Consider the following 20792-nt stretch of genomic DNA (forward strand, 5'->3'; position numbering starts at 1 on the left):
GCAACATATGAAATGGTCCTGGGAGGCAGGCGATTTTATCCTCATTTCAGATTTATCATGTGACCTGCCCAAGACCATACAACTCGTAAGTGGTCGAACTCAAGTGTGTCGAGCTCCAAGGCCTGGGCTATTTCCTTCATTTATAAAGTTACCAGTATTCTCCTACCCCTGCCTCTGTCTTTGCATTAACTCGCTTGCACTAGATGGGTTCTGAGGCTCAAATGAAGATCCATTTGGCAGAAATAAGGAGAATGGGAAAGGAAGGCTGCTGGGGCAGGGAGCTGGGTAGGTCTCAGCTGATCCTATTGCTTCCACCAACATTTGGAGGCTTCTTCCCAGGCTCTGACAGTGAGCACACAGAGGGAAGTCTCGCAGGAAGTAGGGGAAGCTCGTCTGCCTCACTGGCCTGTTGGTATCATGGAGTTACGGGCCTGACACTAAGCATTTCACAGCCTACGAAGATCATTTCCCTGGAGCGGGCAAGTTACGGTAGAGGAGGGCCTGTGCACTTACAGATCTTACAGGCTTTCTGCCTCTACAGATCAGGTTCTCTATGTCATCTATTCCGTCACCCTCACTCAGAGTATTTGCGTAGCCAATGACTGAGAATGTTCCATCCATTGCGCTGAGTCCATGAGTACCCGTGAGCCCACTGTCCTGAGCTTGGACCCAAAGCTCCTCCCTGCAGGCAGAGGGGTGGGTCTCCCAACCTAGCCACAGCTGGAGAACTGGCCTTTTTCTTCCAGAATCTCTGCAGGGAGATTTTCTGGTTGTGCAGGTCTGGACTCCTTAGGGATCGTGGTTGGATGGAATCCAATATCCTCTTTTGTCAATCCAGCTTAGGTGGGTGGGGAACGCTTTCCCTAGTGCCTGCCCAAGGACAGGAATCTGTTCTGTGTTTGTGAAATACCAGTCATGCTTTCGATGTCTCTCAAGTCTTCTGCCTCCAAATGGGAATCCTAATTAGTTATGTACTCATTATCCAATGAATGTAATTGTTCACAAATCCAATCATCTATTCATTACTCCTTTCATTCTTTTGCCCTTTGGGCCATCCCATTCAATTATCTAATCCAGAGAATGTAATGTAATAGTTCTCATCATCTGCACATGGCCACACATGGCACTATTTTAAAAAATCACTTCACACGTGTGAAGATGGGTACAAGGCTAGAGTAACTGCTGTGACAAACCCTCCCCAAATTTTATCAGGTTGACGTAGCCAAAATGAATGAGTCACTTACATCAGACAGCATCACGTGTCTTCTCACTCCACTGGCTCCCCTGGGAGCCTGCTGTCCAGCTCAGGAACCCAGGCTCCTGCCTTGTTGTGGCTCCGTCTTCGTCTAAGTCCTTGGAGTCCTTTCTATTCAACCAGCTAATGGAGAAAGAAAAGGAAAGGCCACAGACATGAGGATTGTGGAGAGTCAGGATGGAGGCGTATACCTCTTTGTCTCACATTCTTTTGGTCCAGACTCAATCATTTGGCTGCATCACAGGCTGCAAAATGCAGCCCAGCTAGCCATCTTGGAGGAAAGAGAAGTGATCTGGTGAACAGCTGGTCATCCACTGCGAATCCATGGTCTCTAAAATCAACTAGGATGCTGTCTGCCCAGCATCCCCTGTCACTCCAGCCAGCTCTTTCTCTTATACCAGTTATTTCAAAAACTCAGTGTTTCTCAAATTTCTGACTTTGCCGTATTTCTCATTATTCTTTTTAAAATTATTATTATGTTCAGTTAGCCAACATATAATACATCATTAGTTTTTTATGTAGTGCTCAATGATTCATTAGTTGCCCATTATTCTTTTTTAAAAAGATTTTTTTTATATTCTTAAGTAATCTCTACACCCAATGTGGGGCTTGAACCTATAACCCTAAGATCAAGACTCACATGATCTACTGACTGAGCCAGCCAGGTGCCCCACCCATTATTCTTTTTTAAAATAAAATATTTCAGCCATATGAAAAAGCATAAGAACAAAGTTCACCCATATACCCACCACCCACATAGGAAATAAAATATTGCAGAGACAGTTGAAGCTGTCTATCTATCCCTGATTCCTTCTCAGGAGGCGAGCTTGTTTCTTACTTAACAAAGAAAATAAAAGCTCACCAGATCATAATTCCCTCAATGTCGTGCCATCAATAATAAAACGTCCCTGCTTCCATCAGCATTTCTTCCCGTTTTCTGTTGCCACGCAAGAGAGCAATGTCTCCCCTCTCCCTAGTTGGCTCCTTCTGCTTGTTCCCTCTCTCCTCCATTATCCCAGACCTCACTCTCTTACCCCATCTCTCTGTGTGTTCAGTTTCCTCCTTCCCATCAGTCTTTAATTATCTTTCACTCTCTTCCAACTTACAAATACAAAAGCAAACCCCCACAGCTCTATTTGACTTCCTGTCTCCTTCTCTTCTTCATGAACATTCTTTGTGAAACAGCTGGGCACTCACACTTTAATCCACTGTAATCTGATTCCATCCCACTGCTCCAGGGAACCAATTCTATCCCAGGCCATTACGAACATTCATTCAAGCCAATGGACATTTCTCAGTGTTTATCCTCTTTGACCTCTCAGCACATCTGACTCCCTGGATATAGTTCCCTTTCCTTCTTGAAACACTCTCTTTCTGTGGCTTCCCTAGAACTCTCTGCTGCTCTGTCTCTTTTCATTGTCCAGATCTTAGAACATTTGTCCTCTGTATTCCCTTACAGGACAATATTTCTTACATGTGTTCTTCCCAAACCATCTTCTCTTTTCCATGTACATATTTTTCTTCAGTGATCTCATTCACTTCGGATTCTCCCTTTTTTTCTTCCACATGTCATTTTCTACCAGATTATTCTCAGCCCTAAGCTCAAATCTCTCACTGAAACCAACCAACCAACCAAAAAATGAGCAACACCATCCACAACAAAAATCTGTCTGTAAACACTTGCTTTGCCATCCATCTACTTTGTTCTCCCGTCTTAGCCACAATTCTTGATAATTATCTACAAATGCCCCTCCACTTCCTCACCTCCCACTTTTCCTCGGCTCATTCGAACACACTGGCTTCTGCTCTCATCACTCCACCATAATGGCTCTTGAGAAGGTTGTTGGTAACCTTCATATTGCTAAACCCACTGAACATTTTTAACCATCTTTTCCCTGACCTCTTAGTGGCCTAAAGCTTATAGACGAGTGCTTATTTTTTAAACAGATTTATTTTTTGGCTTGGGTTCTGACACCACACTTTCCCTCCTACCTCTTTGAGTACCCCATCTAGACTACTCTGCCGGCTCATCTCAAAATATCTGACTTTTAAATACTGAGTTTTTCAAGGCTTGGTCCTAGGAATTTTTTTTCCCCTCAAATTTTCCCTGCCCTTGACTTCAGTTACTATTTATATCTCGATGATCCACAGTGTATTAAATGTCAGGTCAGATCTTCCTTCTGAGCCCCAAACCTGCAGAGCCAATGTTCTCCTCCACCTTGCCGCATGGGTATTTTAAAGGCTTCTCCGATTCAATATTTCCAAAGCTGATACCTTGCATTTTTCTCTCTAAATCTTTTTTTTAAAAAGATTCCATTTATTTATGTGAAAGAGTGAGAGGGAGCATGACTGGAGGGGGAGGGGCTGAGGAAGGGGAAGAAGCAGACTCCTTGCTGAGCAAGGGCTCAATCCCAGGACCCTGAGATCATGACCCTAGCAGAAAGCAGATGCTTAACTGACTGAGCCCCCCAGGCGCCCCTCTCTAAATCTTGATGTAGCTGTCCAGTGTTTCCTGTTTTAATGAATAGGATCATTATCTATTCAGATACACAAACAATTTCCCCCAAATTATTCTCAAAAATGTCTCCTCCATCTCTCTCTCCCTGTAATTCAACCTGTTGTCTTGGCAGTTTTGCCTCTCAAATATTTTCTTGTTTTCCTTTTGTTTTTAAGATTTTATTTATTTATTTGTCAGAGAGACAGAGAGCACAAGCAGAGGGAGCAGCAGGCAGAGAGAGAAGCAGGCTTCCCTGCTGAACAGTGAGCCTGATGTGGGACTCGATCCCAGGACCCTGAGATCATGACCTGAGCCGAAGGCAGACGCTTAACCGACTGAGCCACCCAGGCACCCCTCAAATATTTTCCAAATCTGTCTATTTCTATCCATATCTACCATACCTTATCTCTGTATATCTTGTACCAGTTTTTCTTCTCTCCCTGGTGTGATCCTACCACACTGACTCTAGAAGCCTTTAAACTAGGCCCACTGCTTCTGTCCCCTTTTCTGGAACATTCTCTTTTTCCACTCTCTCTCCCTAATGACTTGGAAACTCCTCTTATAATTTTGATCTCAGCTTAAGTATCCCCCTTTTTTTTTTCAGGGAACTATTCTGTAATTCCTCAGACTGGATCAAGCTTCTTTGGTATATATACTCTTATGGTTTACTGTATCTACTATATTTATATTTGTGTGATTATTTGACCAAGGTTGAATCTCCTTCACTAGATTCTGTTGCCTAGTCCGCATTGCTAACCTCCATATTCTTGGCATATAGTACAGCACATGACTTGTATTTTAGGTGCTCAGTAAATGTTTAAGTGGTTTTAAATACTGACTATAGGCTAACAATGGCCAAAACTATTTCCAACCCAGTTGCTTTTCTAAGCTTCCAATCTATATACCAAACTCTGTACTGGGCATCTCTGATCGGGAATCCCACTAGCATCCCAAACTTAACAAATGCCAAACTAGGCTTTTATATCCTCCACCCCCATCCAAACCTTTCCTCCTCCTGAGTGTCTGTCTCAGAGAATGATTCCCCCCAACCTTTCATTTGCCCAAATTGAACACCAGGCATCAGCTCTGGACTTTTTGTCTCCCTCTTCTTTCACTTTTGATGAAGCACTAAGTCTTACTCATTCTATCTTTCAATTATGCTTCCAATCTGTTCATTTCCACCCAAGCTCATGGTCCCTATTCTAATTCAGGATATTATCAACTCTAGTCTAGATCACTACAAATGTCATTTTACTGGCCTCCCCCCTTCCAGTTTGTGTTCGTCCTAGTTATTAACCTTTACACACAGTAACATGTCTAAAATGAAAATCTGATCACACCTCTGCTTTAAACCCCTAGATCATTCCCTGTTGCTCAAAAAGGTTTAAAAAACTCTGAAGGATCCAGTTCTTTCTTGGCTCTCCAGCCTCACCTTTCATTCCTCTCTCTTCTTACTTCATCTTCCATTCGTGCTAGATCACTTCTAGTTTATTGATGGGCCCTCCTCTCTTATACCTTCAGAGTTTCTGTAATAATAAGTTACTGCTGCTTAACAAATTATTCCAAAGCTTAGTGTTTTATAACAACAATCATTTATTACTTCCCATGGGCCTATAGGTCAGCTGAGTAATTCCTCTGATTTGGGCCAGAGTCCTCTATCTCCGTTGGACTAGTTCATTTGTCTTTGCTCATTTAGCAGGCCAGTTGGGGGGTGGCTGGTCTAGAATGATCTAACATGGCCTCATGTGGCTCTCTTCCACATGGTATCTCATCCTCCAGTAGGAAAGTCCTGGTTTATTCTCATGGTGGTAGCAGAGTTAAAAAGAATGAAAGAAAGGAAGGAAGAAAAAAGAAAGGAAAGAAGGAAGGAAGAGAGAGAGGGGGAAGGAGGTTGGAAGGAAGGGAGGGAGGGAGGAAGGAAGGAAGGAAGGAAGGAAGGAAGGAAGGAAGGAAGGAAACAAGCATGTGAGGCCTCCTGATGCCTAGGCATGAAATCGACATACAGTCATTTCTGTTGCATTCTATTAACCAAAGCAAGTCAGGGGAGCATCTCATATTCAACAGGTTGGAAATAGATTCTACCACTTGGAGGAGCTGCAAACCTACATCTCAAAGGCCTGAGTACATAAATGGGTGGAGAATCTGGGCTATTTTTGCAATCAGTCTAGCAGATCTTTTACATCCCTTTTGCAGAGAACCCCTGTACCTCAGCCCTTCTCTTTAATAACTCATAATCATCTCTCTAGTCTCAATTTAGATGTCACTTCTGGGAAGCTTTTCTAGATTCCTCTAGATGTCTTTCCTTTGGACCTCATCATGACAGCACGGGCATTAAATACCTGACTGTTGATCTGCTTCTCCATTCTTGAAGACAGAGACTGTGTCTTATTTGGTCACCTCCTAGCAAAATGCCTGGCAACAGCAGGGGCTGTTATAGCTAAACTTACATTTAAAATACACCATAAAAATCAGTCAAGTAAGATCTCAATAAGTACATTTAAATGTAAAATGCACAATAAAATCAATCAGTATCATGTGCTTCCTCGCCACTTAAATCTCTGACAGAGAATAACAGAGCAGCAAATACTGCCACCAACTCACCTTCCTCCCTTTATTTTCCTTTCTTTTTTTTCTTCTTCAGTAGCATCAAGGGAGCGGGATTTGAACTTTACTGTGTGATTCTACTCATTCAGAGTGGCCACAAAAACACAATATAAGCACAAGAATAATGGGCATGAATCTACCTTATTTTCTTAGTGGGACAGAAGTATGTCTTTCAAGTCACCTCCCCCTCTTTTTTTTAACTGCAGTGCTCTCTACTCATCGCCTGTCTGGTAAGAAGCATTGCACTGCTTTATCTATAAATTACTTTTTCTCAGGCCTTAGTAATTCTCATCACTAGTCTCGTGTCTTCTGCAAATCGTCGATGTCTCACAACAGAGCTAAATCGGGTATTCACGGTGCGGTCTCTAGAGCAGCGAGGCACAAGATGACTCCAACTTCCTTCACTCAGCTGGCTTCCTTTTTGCCATCTTATCACATTCATTTCCAAGTTGTTATTGCCTTTTCTTAATCGCCTCTTTCACTTTTTAATTTACTTTCTTCTTGCTGTAGCTGCTTCCTCACCCACACCTCGCCTCACCCCATACAGAGATTCTCACATGCTGCTGTACCGCCCTCTGGAGGGATGGGAACTGAAAAATTCTAGTCCCATTTCTTTTGCTTTCCTATCCACACATTTTGTTCTCTTGCCAAAGATCGTTGTTTTAAGTATCTGATCCAACAGGGAATGCTAATCTCCCATTCCTCTATAATTCATTTGAATAGCAAGTTGCAATGACATGGGCCGTTCTCTCTTTCACATCTTCAAGCCCATCAAGGTTAATATCATCTGGTGCCAGTATGTACACACTCCTCTGGTTGCCATCGTTGCCATGGTAACACATTTTCTTGCCCTTTCAAAAATTGCCCCTGAGGTTAGCTACCATTTATCACAAAAGAGAAGGTAAGTAATAAGTAACGCAAAAAGTATTCCTCAGAAACTCCCCACAAGAACATTGGAGTTAGTCCACAAGGGCTCTGATTCAGCAAGACAAGCCTTAGGTTCTCAAAGTGACAGGACGAACTCTAAGTGAGCCACTCTTCCCAGCTAGTAGGAAGTTCGGTATTCGTAAGTTATGCCAAAGTGGCACCGTCTACCTCTTTGACAAGTTCGTAAGACTAGGGCTTCAGTAAAACGTTCGGCAAGTTTCTTTGGTAGCCTTGAGAACCGTGAGGAAGAATATAGGTAGGACGATCTTATGGCTGCATGATTATGTGGACGACTCATCAATCCTACCCATAGAAGGTTGATTAATGGCGCTGGCATTTTTTTTTAATAAAGGGCCAGGGAGTAATTACGTTAGGCTTTGTAGGCTGAACGACCTAAATTTGCCACTGCAGCTCAAGAGCAGCCCTAGACGCCATACAGAAAATACGCGTGGCTGTGTTCCAATAAAACCTTATTTATAAAACAGACATGGGCTGGATTTGGCCAATGGCCACAGTTTGTTGGCCCCCGTCTTCGGGTCTAAGCTACCTACCAAGGGGCAGGAAGGACTACCTCATGCAAGTTTTAGTGACCTGTATAGCAGCAGAATTTGAAACCTTCAGTCTGTAGCTGGACTGTTGTCTTTAATTACTAGACCCCATTGCACTAGACCCCATTGCACCGCTCACACCTGCTGACACACCCATGTTCATGCACAGATGCTCAGTCACCACAGAAAGGTTTTCTTTTATTCTAATTAATATCAGCTCTCCTTAGAGAGAAAAGAAACACTGAGTCCTATTACTACAGAAATCAGTGCAGATTAAGAATTAATCTACACATAGCTGAGCTCATAAAAACATAAGAAAACATTAGCAGTTGATTATAAATTAATGCTAAAATGCTAAATGAAGTTCTCAGATTGAAGCAACTACATCACACTTGAATTGTTAATACGGCTATTAGCTCAGCCACCTACAAAGTACTTGTTAATAAATACTTCATAAAGACTTCTGTTAAATGAGAGCACACAGCAGGTTTATGAAACGTAAGTTTATATGGTCTTGAAAAATGTATTTAATATGCTTTCTTTTAAAAAAGTCTAGTCATGGTGACTTCTTGAAATTTCAAAGATTTTGTCCTTTCAGAAACCAATAGTCTACAAAATGGTTCTCAAAGTGTGGTCTGCAACTAGCAGCATCAGCACCACCAGGAAACCTGTTAGAGATGTCGGTTCTTGGTCTTCGCCCCAGACTGACCGAATCAGACTCTCTGGGGTGGGGGCCAGAAGTCTGCGTTTGAACAAGCCTGTCCAATGATCCTGTTGCGGCTCAAGCTTGAGCACTACTGCTTTGCGACGCTGAGGATTAATCCCAAGTAAGGTTGAGCTGTGTGTCTTACTGTGTGCCCGGGGCCGTGGGTCCTACTGTGTGTTCGCATTGGAATCACCTGGGGTACTTCATAAATACTGAGTCCTACCCGTGTCCTACCCAGAGATTAAGATTTAATTGGTCGGGGATATGGCCTTGAAATGTTCAAAAAATTCCCAGGTGATTCGTAACCTGTAGCCGTGTTTAGTAAACACTACAGTAGACGGAGCCCTACTCCAACCCAAACATGGTAGAAAAAACTATCTTGATGGTACGGAGGATGAATATCTGCTTCTTAGTTTCCTTCAGGTTAGATTTAGCTCCATTTTGGTTAAAAAATGGCTTGTTTGCTGTATTTGTCTTTGGGAAAATCCTAGGGTCTTAATAGCATCAGCTTACACATGATCTTTGTGATGTCGAAAAGAGTGGTATATAATTATATGTATACATGTATTCTTGTTTTGTGTACATTAAAATACAGTTTCTTATGCTCAATCTGCAATCATCAGGGAAATGCAAATCAAAACCATAATGAGATATCACTTTACACCTGTCAGAGTGGCTAAAACCAAAAACATAAGAAATAACAAGTGTTGGCGAGGATGTGGAGAAAAGGGAACCCTCGTGCACTGTTGGTGGAAATGCAAACTGGGGCAGGCACTGTGGAAAACAGTATGGAGGTTCCTCAAAATATTAAAAATAGAAATGCCATATGATCCAGTAATTCTACTATAGGGTATCTACCTAAAGAATACGAGAACACTAATTCAAAAAGATATACGCACCTCTTTTTATTGAAGCATTATTTGCAACAGCCCAGAAATCAATGGAAGCAACCCAAGTGTCCCTCAATAGATGAATGGATAAAGAAGATGTGGTGTGTGTGTGTATTTATATATACAATTGAATATTACTCAGCCATAAAAAAGAATGAAATCTTGCCATTTGCAACAACATGGATGGACCTAGAGGATATTAGGCTTAATGAAATAAGTCTGTCAGAGAAAGACAAATACTATATGGTTTCACTCATATGCAGAATTTAAGAAGCAAAAGAAATGAACAAACAAAGAAAAAGAGAGACAAACAAAAAAACAGGCTCTTACATACAGAGAATGAACTGGTGGTTGCCAGAGGGGTGGCTGGTGGGGGGAGGGGTGAAACAGGTGACAGTGACGGGGATCAGGAGTACATTTATCTCAACGAGCACTGGGAAATGTATAGAATTGTTGAATCATTATATTGTACACCTGAAACTAATACAACACTGTATATTAATTATACTTAAATGAAAAACAAAACAATAGTTTCTTCTATCTTTAAAATATTTACGCGCACACACACACACACACACACACACACACACACGCTCATCTGTTAAGCCAAAAGCCCATGGTGTGGCAGGTACACCATGCCCTTTGCATCAGTAGATGAAATCCTATGAATGGGGAGATGGTCTAGTTCTAAATATGATGGGTATGAAATAAAACTAAAAATAAAGAACAAAACTAGAAACAAAAACTTTAAGCAGTTAAAGATTTAAAACTACAATGCCAAGATAACTAAATAGTAAAATCAGCAAATGCAAAACATCTAAAAATAATGATGATGTTGATTAGGCATATAGGATATGACCAATATGGCCTCCAGACTGCCAGTCATTTACTAGACAAACAAAAATAAATGAATTTAGTTGTCAATTCCAGAAGCAAATAATAAGAAATATAAACCAAAGGAAAGCAGAAGAAATTCATTAATAAATATACAAAGACATTAATAAACAAAACTACAGAAAAAATGACATGTTGTCTTTAAAAATGAGAAAAAATAGATGAACCATTAACTAGTCTAATTAAGAAAAAAGATGAAACTCGGCAAACATAATTAGGATTAAAATAGGAGCATCACATATAAGAGGAAATAGAAAAGAATTATGTAATTACTCTAAGATTTCTTAGCTAATACTTTTTAAAATTTTGGATAAAATGGAAAAATTTCTAGGACTACATAGTTTTTAAGAAAATGATCCAGAAAGAAGTAAAATACTTAAATAGATCAATAACTATAAAAGAAATTGGGAAAAAAAGAGGCAGTTTTTCAAATCTTGAGTTTCAGATATCCCTCAACCATTGAGTTTCAGATATCCCTCAACCATTGGGTTTCAGATATCTCTCAATTATTGAAACAGTTGCGGGGAATAGAGAGAAAAAGGACTGTTTCATCTTCTTACAAAGCCAGAAACTAGAGTAATGCCAAGAAGCATACCTGATATTCAAAAAGATTTTTGCGACTGGCGAGAGCACGAGAGGAAGCTGGGGAGAGGGAGAAGCTGGCGATTTCACAAGGACTTCATGAAACGGCTCCAAGAAAAACTAAATTTTATTTATTGGCTCAAGTGTGAGGCCAGAAAAAGGCCTTGAGCCTTCTGGAGCTTTCCATTGTTCAAGGATGAATGGCCTGAGGGAATTATTTCTCTGATTGTAAATTTCTATCGACTGTAAAACCATCAATTTAACTTAGATATTTTAAGGATAAAGCAAACTAAATTTAATGTACCTAAAACAAGAAAACATGCATTCATATATTTATATGCCATTTTCTCTTCACTATCGCGAGGTTGCATCTAAACCTTCTTCACACTGCAGAGTCTAAAAATTCCTGGGACTCATTTTCAGCTGCTGGACTTGACCTCTCCACCAGCGTTAGGATGACAGTCTGTTTGGTGGACTAAGAGCACCAAGACTGTGCCTGCATTTCTTTCTTTCTTTCTTTTTTTTTTTGAATCAAATCACGCATCTGCTTGAAGAGATTCAGCTTCCTTTGAAAGTCAGCCAGAAGCTTTAGACTAATAGCTGTTTGGTGCCCGGGTGACAGTTCCTTGTCACATGTGTATGAGCTATACCAACCACCCCTGGCTTTCAGGATCCTGTGGTTTCTTCTGAGATTTCTTACTTCTACTGCCTTTGATGGCATGTCCTGATATTTCACAGGAAATCCTATATTTGCACAATGACGTCTCTTTCTAGTGCAACACAGGAGTGGGACATTTTAAAAAGCCAATTTAAAAGACAATTAAGGTACCTACTGCCCAGATCTTGGGCATTCTTCAATAAAACCATCCTTCGATAAAAAGAACTAGGGCTCTTTGAACAGAGAGTTGATTCTAGGGCTGGGGCAGGAAATACACAAGTCTGGAGCATCTTGTAGTGCCAGAAAGAAAGTGCTAAAGAGACTGCCACTATGATGCAGGTATGTCACGGGATGCAAGACTCAACCGAAAGAGCTCCCAATGGATAAAGCTGAAACAGTTTGAGTGACAAAATGAAGTTATTAGGATTATAATTCAAAGTATAGAATAAATATCCGTAAGTCCTGGTAGAAATAAATGATTGAATAACTAACCAGAGGAAAAGCAGCAAATCTCCCATGCAGAAGAATCTCAAATAATTTAGGTAGAGAGTCTGCCTGCAATGAGGTTGGGCGTTACTCTCCACTTAGGTGTAGGCTATGCATAGTGACTTCCTTCCAAAAAGTACAATATGAAAAGGGAGAAAAAAGAGTAAGTTTATGGTGGAGACACCAGACAAACACTACCTCAATCAAGTGATCAAGGTTAACCTCATTTTGGGAGTGTTAAGTCATTTTGAGACTGTGCAAATTAATAAAGGGAAACCTCACTAACGTGGACTCACGAGACAAGAAGGGTGGGTGGGTTGGTATGTACCACTCGATGTCAATTACAGGAAGAATTGTCAATTACAGACCTAACAGAAGAATCAACAGGAAAGAATCATCAGTTATCCCCCAACAGGGAAAGATGTACACTGTATCTCCTATAAGAAACTGACTACTCCTGCAGCTCAGCTAATAAGAAACTGTCATCACCCTCATCTCTTGCTTTTCTTCAATAGACTTGTTCAAAACAGCCCCTCCCAACTTCCCCTTTGTTTGTTGGACTTTCTTACAGTTTTGCTGTCGCTTGCTTGTCCTAGATTGCAATTCTCTGCTATTCCCAAATAAACCCACTTTTTTTTTGTATAATTTATTTTTGAAGAAATGTAACTGCAAAGAGAGGAGGTTTTTTAAAATGTATTTAAAACTTTTAAGAAATAAACCCATTTTTGCTGGTAGAATAACTGGCAGTTTTATTTTTAAGGTTCTAGAAGTGTACTTTATTTACCTCTGTGGCCTTCCTCCTCAAAACTCATAACCCTCATCTATAAATGAGACAAACGTCAGACAAAATCCAGTAGAGGAACAGCCTACAAAAGAACTGACAGATTCTCCTCAATATTATCAAGATCATTAAGAGCAAGGAAATTCTGAGAAATTGTCACAGCCAAGAAGAATCTAAGGAGACGTGACAAATAAATATAATGTGGTATACCGGATGAGTTTCTGGAAAAGAAAAAGGACATTAGGGAAAAACTAAGGAAATCTGATATGGACTTCAGTTAGTAATAATGTGTCAATATTGGTCCGTTAATTGTGACAAATGTATTAAACCAATGTAAGGTGCTAATAAAAGGGGAGACCAGGGTATATGGAACTCTCTGTATTATATTCCAACTTTTCTTTAAATGTAAAACTATTCTAAAGGAAAAAGTTTATTTAAAAGACAATTAAGGATGTAAATATAAGTTAAAATTCAACTATGTATAGCACTTTCAATGTAAATGTCTCTCTTTTAAATTAGTTTCAAAGCAAGTATCCCAATGGAAGTGGCAATCAGATTAATAGAGCCCTTTAGGGGCGCCTGGGTGGCACAGTGGTTAAGCGTCTGCCTTCAGCTCAGGGCATGATCCCGGTGTTATGGGATCGAGCCCCACATCAGGCTCCTCTGCTGGGAGCCTGCTTCTTCCTCTCCCACTCCCCCTGCTTGTGTTCCCTCTCTCGCTGGCTATCTCTGTCGAATAAATAAATGAAATCTTTAAAAAAAAAAAAATAGAGCCCTTTAATACTTGTCCAAATTCAAATGTTCAGGCAATAACAATGCAGTCAGCATTTTCTCTCTCTTCTAACATTATTTTTGAAAATGTATATTGATCTCACAGATATTAAAATCTGAAAAAATTTCACTTAGTATTAGGGATAATTAATTTTTGTACCCATTAAGTTTAATTGTAACTGATAAGAGAAAAATATTTATTTTTGTTGCTTCCAATGCTGTGAGCTCCTGGGTCCCATTCATCTCTGTCCTCTCAGCACCCCACACCACAGGCACTCAACTGTATTTGAAATATGCCAGGCTGGATGCATAATGGCATCAATTTGTTGATTGATCAATAAGAGTGCCCGGCTCTGTCAAGCAGGGTAATTACAAAAGTGGAGAGGCAGTAGTGAAAGGCACACACTCAGAAGCTCACACACACTATTTTCTTAGGGCCCTTTATTCATGTAAGTGAACTCCTGCAGGCGTGTTCTTTAAGATGAAACAACGCTGATGTCAAATTGATTTTCTTATGATTGTTCTTTTGAATTACTTTTATGCTCAACAAAATGATATTTGAGAACTCTTTCACCAAAAGCTTTTGCCTTATACATTTAAATAAAATGCAACGGGCAAGGGGCGCCTGGGTGGTTCAGCTGCTTGAGCATCTGACTCTTGAGTTTGGCTCAGGTCAGGATCTCAAGGTCTGGGAATCCAGCCCCGTGTCGGGCTCTGCGCTCAGCCGGCAGTCTGCTTGAAGATTTCTCTCCTTGTCCCTTTGCCCCTCCCCCCCACTCATGCGTGTGTGTGTGTGTGTGTGTGTGTGTGTGTGCGCGTGCACAAGCGCGCACGCTCTCTCTAAAATAAATAAATAAATCTTAAAAAAAAATACAATGGGCAAAACAAAAAAGGCAGAAACTTGACATTTTCTCAAAGACTAGTTTGGAGAACAGCCACCGCATATCCGCTATGTCTGTTGGAGGAACTGCAGTTTCTGGGAACGATGATTCTAAACAACAGAGAAGTCGAAGATGACCTTAAAATCTTGTGGCAGATTTGAGTGCTGTTAAATTATCAAAGAAGACTTTAATCTTTTCTTGCAGATTTTCTCCTTCAGTGATCCCGTGTCCAGATATCCACGTTTATCCTCCCTGTTAACCCTTCCAAAAGCCCAGGGCCCATCTGGACACTTCCTTCTCTGCATTTCAACAGCAAATTAATCACAATGGCTTGCACATTCTAAGCCTAAAGTGTGCCTGCAATTTGCCCACTTCTCTTGAATCTTGCCCCTTTTGTCTGAGCTACCACTCTTCTTCAATGGAATTCCTTTCTTTGACTCTTATTGTTCTGATCCATTGCCGCCCAGGAGCCAAAGGGATTGTTAGCAAATGCAAATTTGATGATGTCATTCTGAATGACTTCCTGTTGTTCTTGGCATAAAGCTTAGAAGGCTTCCTGCTGCTTCTGCTCTGTGGTGAACACTGCAGCACGGTGCACGGACCCTCTCCCCTCAGGATCTGGGTATCGCCCCCCTGTTGCCTGCTGAGGGCTCACAGCTGTCTCTCCTGGGGAATCACCCTCGACCAGAGGCAATTGTCATTTGATGACGGGTCAATGGTGGGATCTACAAAGGTCTGGCCTCTTGCCTCAATTCGGGTAACACCGAGGGGCCATCCCAGCTCCCCATGTTGTCTGCTGAGTCCTCTGTTGGAACTATACTGAGGTTCACATTCCCCCCTGCTCAATCCTGCTTCACCCCACCTCCTTTAGAGATACTGTTTTCTAGTTCACACCCTAACAACCTCTCTGTACTCAAATCTGAGAGGCTGTTTCTCCGAAACCCAGTTTAAGACACTACCCCCTCTCGTCTCACTTCTCTCTCTCCGCGGAAGGCATTCTCTGCCCCAGCTCTGGGGCGATCTGGAGTTCAGTCCTGCATCTGCACCAACTGACGGAACCAAGGCTCATCATTGGACATGTTTATTCTTTCATAAGAGGAGAAGGCATGGGGCGCCTGGGTGGCTCAGTCGGTTGAGCGTCTGCCTTCAGCTCAGGTCGTGATCTCGGGGTCCTGGGATGGAGCTCTGCTCAGCGGGGAGTCTGCTTCTCCCTCTCCCTCTGTGCTCTCTCTCTCGCTCTCACTCTCTCCCTCCATCAAGTAAATAAATAAAATCTTTTAAAAAATGGAGAAGGCATTTTTATTTATTTTTTAATTTTAAAAAGATTTTATTTATTTATTTGAGAGAGAGAGGGAGCATGAGCAGGGGGAGGGGCCGAAGGAGAAGGAGAGAGAATCCCAAGCAGACTCCCTGGTGACCACAGAGCCCGACTTAGGGCTCCAACTGAGAACCCCGAGATCATGACCGGAACCTTTAGTCAGACACTAAACCGACTGAACCTCCCAGGAGCCCCGAAAAGGCATTTTTAGATCAGAAATTCTCAAACTTTAGTATGCCTACAAATCACATTGATTTTGTTAAAGTGCATGTGGATTTTTTGAGATTCTGCATTCCTAATATCAGCTCCCAGGTGATCCCAGATGCAGTCTGTGGACCACGCTCCAGTGTTAAGATTCTAGAAATTCTCTTGGATTGTTTGCATCTGTACTAGTTTGATAGCAGCATACAATTTGGGATCAAAGATTCTGAAGTTGTACAGACCTGGCTTCAAGTCCCCACTCTGCCCTTTCCAGCTGTGTGGCCTTGATCAAGGTGTCCTGTCCAGGTCTCAGGTCCCTCATTTATAAAATGGGAGGAAATAGTGCCAACTCCCGGGCATGAGTGTGCAGACTGAATGATATAACACAGGCAGAGCACTTAGCACAAGGGCTGGCACACAGCCCTCAAAAATTGCCAGCTTCGTATTATGACGGCAAATCAGCATTCCATGTGAGAACATGAAGGGCGTTATTATGGGTCAGTCACTGGAGCCACGGCCAGACACTCAGATGGGTGGTGCTAGCAGCATCCCCTGTGATGTCCCAGTGGCACAGGGCTGCGGGGAGGGAGGTAGCCCAGAATGGACTGTTCAGATGCCGAGAGATGAAGAGAGACTTTATCAAACAGAAGAGCAGAAGCTAGGAAGGGAGACAGCACTCTTCTGGAATTTTCCATGTCATTTCACAGGTAAAGAAAGGTACTGAAGTCCCAGCTGCTGGCTGTTCGGTGGCCCCTGGGCCAGGTGACCTGGGAAGTGGGGATTGGAATCCTCACAGAAGCAGAAGAGAACCCATCACGTTATTCCCCTTTTCTGCCTTTTGTGCTCAGTAACCCCTCCCAGAACAGACTCGTAAGACTCATGCCGGATTTAATCCTAGTAAGTATATGTACGATCAAAAAAACCCCAAGAGTCCCCAGAGACAGCATTAAAAAGGTTTCCACAGCCTTAACATGTTACCTTTGATTCAGAGCAAAGGAGCTATACCAACAGGAAACACTGTTGTTTTCTCTCAGTAGGGATGGCTGAAAACAGCAGCTGTTTCATGAACCAGCGTGCTGACAAAGGGACAAAGGGACACATCTTGGAGCTGTGTGAGACAAGCAGGCAAACAGCAAATGTCATTAATTCCATTTCAGCCAAGAGCAAGTGCAGATAGACTGCAGAGGCAAGGCCACATGCAGGGCACAAGAGAGCTGGGGGTGGGGGGCTGGGAGGTGGAGAGGGGGTGGGTCGGGAGCCACCCAGCAAAAGCACTGCACATGTAAGTCCTTTGTGGTCCCCAGTATGAGCAAACACACTGTCAGAGGAGGGGCAAAGCTAAGGCAGGCCTGGGTAAAATCATCCTGTTTTTAACTGGTGAAAGGAACTTGACATCTCAAAACACAAACGGAAAAGGAAACATGAAATTTAATTTATCTGGTTATAACTCAGTCCTGTTTGCTTGTTAACAAATTCAGTTGATACTGATGTTTCAGTCATCTACAAAGAGCAAAGTGTGTGCAGTTCTAAATGGACGAAGTTTTCCTATACTCACAACTCATTCATTCGTTCGTTCAACTTCATTTCTAACTTCCTTTGCTGTTACATGTGGCCGAAGGATGGGGTTCTCACCAATGAAGGGATGTAATCCAAGCCTGTCCCATAAACCGTCTCTCTCATACCCCTTGCCCTTTTTCTTCATTTGACTGCAGAACAGAGATTTATAGGATCTTCTGGAAGATTGAGCCACAAGACAGGAGAGTGCGTCCTTGAATGAATGAGTAGAGCACAAATGCTCAACTGATTCCATGGCCCCATTATACATGTGAGAAATCAACATTTACCGTACCGAGCCATTTACATGTTAGTGCTGTATGTTCCCACAGCCAATCTACCCAACCTAACAGGTGTGTGTAATGCAACGAGGGTATAGAGATTGAATTACCTTAGTCCCAGGGAATCTGGGAAGGCATTGCAGATGTGAAAACACTCAGTGGAGCGGAAAGAGGACTAGAAGTTTGCTGAACAGGCAAGGGAGAAGAGAAGGGAATTCTGGGGGCAGGCAGGAACAAATGCAAGGGAAGACATCACTAAACAGCTTGGTTATTTGGGAAACTATGTTTTAGTGTGCTTGGAGTGATAGATGGCAGGTGAGACTTCGGAGGTCACAGACAAGTGAGGGGCAGGGGTAGGCAAACAATGGCTCGTGGGCCAAATCCAGCCTGCCCCTTGTTTTTATATAGCCTGTGAACTAACAATGGTTTTGATGTCTTTTAATTGTTGGAAAAAATCAAAAGAAGAATGATGTTTTGTGACACATGAAAATTAGAGGAAATTCAAATTTCAGTGGTGATAAATTAAGTTTTATTGGAATACAGCCATGCTCATTCATGTATATATTGCCTATGGCTGTTTTTACACTAAAATGGCAAATGGCGGAGATGAACAGTTGTGACAGAGACCATATGGCCCACCGAGCCTAAAATATTCACCCTCTATCTCCTTACAGAGGAACTTTGCCAACCTCTGCTTTAGAGTCTGGACTTTATCATGTGTCATAGACTACATTATGATTCCCATACTTTGCTTCTCCTTGAATTCATACTCTGTCATGTGACTTTGAATTCCATATCCTTGGGTGGACTATATTTTTCTGCTTCATTGATGTGAGTTTGGCCATGTGACTTGCTTCGGTCAATGGAACATGGGAGAAAGTAATAGTGTACCTGTTCGAACCCCTGGCAATAAGAGAAATCATGTTTTTGCTTTTCCTTCTCGTATTTCTCTCATTGTTACTAGGACAAATCCCTCGTAGCACTAGAACAAAAGGACTGTGGAGCACAGCTACTGCAACCAAACCACAGACCCCAAATCTGAAGCACAGCCGTTTGAGCCAATTCTCAGACCTGTTAATTCTCAGAGTGTTAATAAATGTTTATTGTGTGCCAATGAACTACGGAATTGTTTGTTAAGCAGCAATAGCTGATTGATAGAACATGTAGCTGCTGTGGAGAGGAAGTTACTAGGGGCAAGCCTAGCCACACTTCCTTATAACTAAATGTTGAAGAATATTAGCAAGTTAAGGTTGCTGAGGCCTCATGCTGAAGGAATGTTATCTTAATCATATAGCAGTCTGTATGAAAGCAACATTATTGGGAATTTAGGCAGAGAACTCTTGGCTCTTTTTCCTTTTCTTGAGATCTGAATTAGTCCTCTGACATCCTTTCCCCAAAGTTAAGTGGTCCTATGTTTTCATATAAATTTTCCTTTTCTTCCTTTTATTGCTGCTTATATTTGCTTTGGCATACCTCTGCTATGTCCTCCATGGGTCTCTAATAGGGATATGGACCTCCCCGTAATCTGACCTGTATAATTTTAGAGCTCGAAAATCTCAGATTCATCTATCCCAGGAAATTCTGGAATATGAATCATACTATGAAATGCCTAACAAAGGAGATGAGGTAAAACACCAAAAGTGTCCCTTCCAGGTTTCTTGGCTAACGCCTATATGGGTTGTCATGGTGACTGGAAAGAGATGGAAAACAGAGAAGAGATTGGGGAAGATATTGTCATATTGGGACTTATAGAACCTTTGTGAACATTTGCTTCCTGGAAATTAACTCAGGGAATTTCATCATTCACTAATTTGGTTTCCTCATTATCACAAGATCAATGAAATCCCCTCAAGAATCTATAAACTGGGATTTCTTCTTTCTCTTATCCCAGAGTCTAAGGGGCCATGGCTAGGAGAAGAAGCATCCTGGACATGGTAACATTGAAATTTAAACTTTTGAAATTTGCATGTCTATTTGTTATATTGAAGTCTTTCACTTTCTCCTTCCAGTTGCCACCTGCCATCTCATCGCCAAAATTAAGCAAATAAGACAGATACACGAAACCCCACTCAAAGCAATTAAATCACAATCTCTAGGGGATGAGACACAGGCATCAATTATCTTTTGAAACTCCTGGGTGATTCCAATGTGCAGATAAGTTTGAGAACCAGTGCTCTAAGCCTTGTGCTTAGTAAAGCAGTGTTCTACTCATCACAGGGGCACAAAGAAACAGGCAATCACGTCATTGTAAGAGTTGGGGGCACTTAGTCCAGATCCACACATGTATCAGATATTTTCAGTCTTAGAGTAACAGAAATCCTGACTCAAAGCAGTTCACCTAAGACCATTGATCATGTCATGCAAATGGAAAGTTCGATGGCAGGATTCTTTTTGTCTCTCCACGCTGCCATCCATGGTGTCATCACTGGTGGTTCTACGGTTCTAAGAAGCACCTGGGGCTATATGATTTCTCTTCAGGTTTAGCCCAAGAGGTAAAGTTTTCTTTCCCTCAATGATCAGACAGTGTCCTGCCTTGGCCTTGGTTGGATTAACTGAGGTATGTGCCATCCCCCATGCACATATTAACCAATTGCTAGATGTCTTAGCCTGGGCTGCTGTAACAAAATACCAGATTGGGGGGAGGGCTTAAAACAACAGACATCTATTTTTCACAGTTCTGAAGGCTGGAACATCCGAGATTAAGGTGCCAACAGATTTGGTGTCTGGTGAGAGTCCATTTCCTGGATTGCAGATGGCCGCCTTCTCACTGTGTGCTCACATGGCCTTTCTTTGGTGTGTATGTGTAGAAAAAGGGAGCGCTCATATCTCTTCCTCTAGTTATAAGGCCACTAATCCCACCAAGACGGCATCACCTTCATGACCTACTCTAATTCCCTCACAAAAGTTCCCACCTCCAAATATGATGACTTTGCCAGTTGGGGCTTCAACATATGGATT

General features: G+C 41.9%; 1 long non-coding RNA gene across 1 annotated transcript in view; it reads right to left on the reverse strand.

The window, feature by feature from the left end:
• LOC123002228 (uncharacterized) overlaps positions 1–20792 on the reverse strand; it is a 237538-nt gene that overhangs the window by 74063 nt on the left and 142683 nt on the right. Inside the window, exon 7 of the long non-coding RNA XR_006411918.3 lies at positions 1245–1378. This is a non-coding gene — a long non-coding RNA (uncharacterized LOC123002228). The remainder of the gene's footprint in view (positions 1–1244; positions 1379–20792) is intronic.

Source organism: Ursus arctos, chromosome X (genome assembly GCF_023065955.2).
Source record: "Ursus arctos isolate Adak ecotype North America chromosome X, UrsArc2.0, whole genome shotgun sequence".
NCBI classification, from domain to species: Eukaryota; Metazoa; Chordata; class Mammalia; order Carnivora; family Ursidae; genus Ursus; species Ursus arctos.